General features: G+C 46.8%; 1 protein-coding gene across 6 annotated transcripts in view; it reads right to left on the minus strand.

Moving 5' to 3' along the window:
* Ccdc57 (coiled-coil domain containing 57) overlaps positions 1-3,725 on the minus strand; it is a 94,865-nt gene that overhangs the window by 73,551 nt on the left and 17,589 nt on the right. The window contains exon 1 of one of the 6 annotated variants that reach the window (XM_026780253.1): positions 411-470. The exons of the other annotated variants lie outside the window; for them this stretch is intronic. The gene's annotated coding sequence lies outside the window, so the exon portion shown is untranslated. Of the gene's footprint in view, positions 1-410; positions 471-3,725 lie in introns of those variants that run through there. 6 annotated transcript variants of the gene reach the window in all.

A 3,725-nucleotide genomic window follows, 5' to 3' on the forward strand; every position in this document is an offset into this window, starting at 1 on the left:
TCATCATGGCAGCACACACATGCGGGCTGCACAGTCACTACGATCAGGGCAGCACACACATTACACACATCTCCTTCTCGTTTCTCTGACATGGTGAGGTCAGCCATGGGGTCCTTGGCTGATGAGGGTGTTCACCGGCTTAATCTCTCTACTACCTAGTGTCAGTCATCCTTCACCTCATTTTTGGAGCCCTTGGGAGGACTGAGTGCTCAGGAACGTGTGAGCCCCTTTGGACCTGGGCCCTGCCCTGCCCACCACCAGACTGGCCCTGAAAGCAGGGCTGAGGGGGCACAGACGCAGCTGTGAGGGAGCTGCCCCCCCCCAGTCCTATGGAGCACACTGTCCAGCCCGGGCAGACAGGCCCCATACAAATGTGTGCACCATGAATTCTGCCCCTGCTGCTCACGTACCTGCTTAGGAAGCTGTAGAAAGCATGACTGAAAAATCACATTTCAGGTTTTCAGTCCCTTGAAAGGTAAATGTGAAAAATGAACGGTCACATGAGCGACCTTACTGGAATCAGAATACTACAATCATTATTATAAATTACAGAATCATAGGGTTATACCTTAGTGGTAGGATGCTTGCCTGTCATGTATGATGCCCTGGACTCTGTTCCAAGCATAGAAACAATCAAAAAAGAAAGGAAGGAAGGGAGGGAGGGAGGGAGGGAGGGAGGGAGGGAAGAAGGAAGGAAGGAAGGAAGAAGGAAGGAAGGAAGGAAGGAAGGAGGGAGAGAAAGGGGGTGAGAGAGGGGGTGGAGGGAGAGAGGGAGGGAAAGGTGGGAGGTGAGTTGGTGGAATATACACGTAACTCCCAAACTTGGGAGGCAAAGACAGACAAGTTCTACCAAAACCAGCCAAATAATCAATGGCAGCAAACCCACAAATCATGAAACATTGGTTTTTTTTTTGTTTTCTGAACAAAACCCACAAGGGAAGTTCTGCAGGCTGTGGCTACCAGAGAACAGGGATTCACACTACAACATTGAGCCAGTGCTGCCACCTTCTGGTCCTGCTGGTCAGCCAACATGACAAGCAGACTTGTCCAGCCTCTCACTGTCCTCCTTGTGCCCTCCTCTCAACAACTAGCGGTCACCTGTGTGCTCAGACCAAACTGAGGCGTCCCTGGCAACCGCCTCTTCATCAGCCACGTCAGAAGTCCCACAGGCTCCCCTCTAAGCATATCGAAAGCTGGCCTGTTCTCATCCGCTAGGGCCTACTGTCCAGGCATGTCCCATCAGCCTGCTGACGACTTCTCCCACTTCTGGACCAGAGATCCTCAATCTTGTTAGTGCTCTGCACAGAAGCCCAGGGCTCCCCACGCTGCTCCCGTTCCTGCAAGGCCCTGCAGGCCAACATTCATTCCTCACAAAAACACGAACTCTAGTTTCTAGGTATCCCTGTGCACACAGGCAGGTGCTTGTCCTCCTCCTGATGACTCCCCCACCCCTTCTTGACCGCTCACTCTACCTGAAAGCGAATCCAACCAAACCCCACACCTGACCCTCCTGTTTCACCACATCCACGCTGGGAAGGCTAGGATCTTGCTCAGGTTAACTGCTCCAAGGATGTTCTTTGCTCTGTGAGGGCAGGCAATCTAGGTATGCCAGGTATTCATGCCCGACCCAGAGTCTAGAGAGCTACCAGCATGTAGCATGCATTCAGAAACATTTCAGCAATGAATGGGTAAATTTCCTCCAATGTCTTGTGACCCTGTGACTAACCGACAAGGAGGAAGATTTTCTTTGCGCACGGTATGTGATGAAGGTGAGCAGGCCAGTTCCCAGCCATCAGTTTGTTTCACTTTATAAGAGAAAAACCATTGTTTTTAATCTCAATTTTTAATTGATATTTATTGAGCCCTCCCTACTTCAATCCTCCCCCAAGGTCCCCATGCTCCCAATTTACTCAGGAGATCTTGTCTTTTTCTACTTTCTATCTTCCCTGTAGATTAGATCTATGTAAGTCTCTCTTAGTGTCCGCATTGTTGTCTAAGTTCTCAGGGATTGTGGTTTGTAAGCTGGCTTTCTTTGCTTTATGTTTAAAAAACAACTATGAGGGGCTGGAGAGATGGCTCAGAGGTTAAGAGCATTGCCTGCTCTTCCAAAGGTCCTGAGTTCAATTCCCAGCAACCACATGGTGGCTCACAATCATCTGTAATGGGTTCTGGTGCCCTCTTCTGGCCTGCAGGCATACACACAGACAGAATAGTGTATACATAATAAATAAATATTAAAAAAAATAAAAACAAATAACACCTATGAGTGAGTACAGGTGATAATTGTCTTTCTGTGTCTGGGTTACCTCACTCAAAAAATGTTTCCTAGCTTCATCCATTTTCCTGCAAAATTCAAGATGTCATTATTTTTTCCTGCTGTGTAGTACTCCATGGTATAAATACACCACATTTTCCTTAACCATTCTTTGGTCGAGGGGCATTTAGGTTGTTTCCAGGTTCTGGCTATGACAAACAAAGCTGCTATGAACATAGCTGAGCACATGTCCTTGTGGCACGATTGAGCATCCTTTGGGTATATACCCAAAAGTGGTATTACTGGGTCTTGAGGAAGACTATTTCCTAATTTTCTGAAAAATCGCCACACTGACATCCAAAGGGGTTGTACTAGCCTGCACTCCCACCAGCAATGCAAAAGTGTTCCCTTTTCCCCACAACCTCTCCAGCATAAGTTGTCATCAGTGTTTTTGATCTTGGCTATTCTTACAGGTGTACGATGGAATCTCAGAGTTGTTTTGATTTGCATTTCTCTGATGACTAAGGATGTTGAATATTTCCTTAAGTGTCTTTCAGCCATTTTAGATTTCTCTGTTGAGAGTTCTCTGTTTTAGGTCTGTACTTCATTTTTTTTAATTGGAGTATGTATTCTTTTGGTGTCCAATTTCTTGAGTTCTTTGTATATTTTGGAGATCAGACCTATGTCTGATGTGGGGTTAGTGAAGATCTTTTCCCATTCTGTAGGCTGTCGTTTTGTCTTGTTGACCGTGTCCTTTGCTTTACAGAAGCTTTTCAGTTTCAGGAGGTTCCATTTACTAATTGTTTCTCTCAGTATCTATGCTGCTGGGATTATACTTAGGAAATGGTTCCCTGTGTCAATGTGTTCAAGTGTACTTCCCACTTTCTCTTCTATAAGGTTCAGTGTGGCTGGCTTTATGTTGAGGTCTTTGATCCATTTGGACTTGAGTTTCGTGCATGGTGATAGATATGGGTCTATTTTCATTCTTCTACATGTTGATATTCAGTTATGCCAGCAGAGGAAACCCACTGTTTTACTGAATCAGTTCTACTGACAATGCTGCCCAACACGTGAGACTGTGGCCTGACCTCTCCTCACAGCTACCCCCAGTGCCAAGACTGCTCCAGGCCACACCAGGCAGACCTTCCCAACCCTCCTGCAGCAGATATGCTGGTCTCTTCTTCCTGAGATAGGGATGCCACTGGAGACAACAGAACCCATGATCCCTGATGTCGAAAGGACCCCGCGTACATTCTGCTGAGTCTGTGCAAACCAACTACTTACCAGACCTTCCTGCTGAAGCCCTTCTTGACTAAAGCCCCTCTCATACTACTTTTGTGGCTCTGGTACCATCAAAAAATGGGTCATTTCTTGCACATCATGGCTGTTTAGCTATTTTTGGTGGTTGTTGACTTTCTGAGTCTGAGTCTCATTCTGTAGCCCAAGTTGGCCCAGGAACCCATGGTGACCC

This window comes from Microtus ochrogaster, chromosome 7, assembly GCF_000317375.1.
Source record: "Microtus ochrogaster isolate Prairie Vole_2 chromosome 7, MicOch1.0, whole genome shotgun sequence".
In the NCBI taxonomy this organism is placed as follows: Eukaryota; Metazoa; Chordata; class Mammalia; order Rodentia; family Cricetidae; genus Microtus; species Microtus ochrogaster.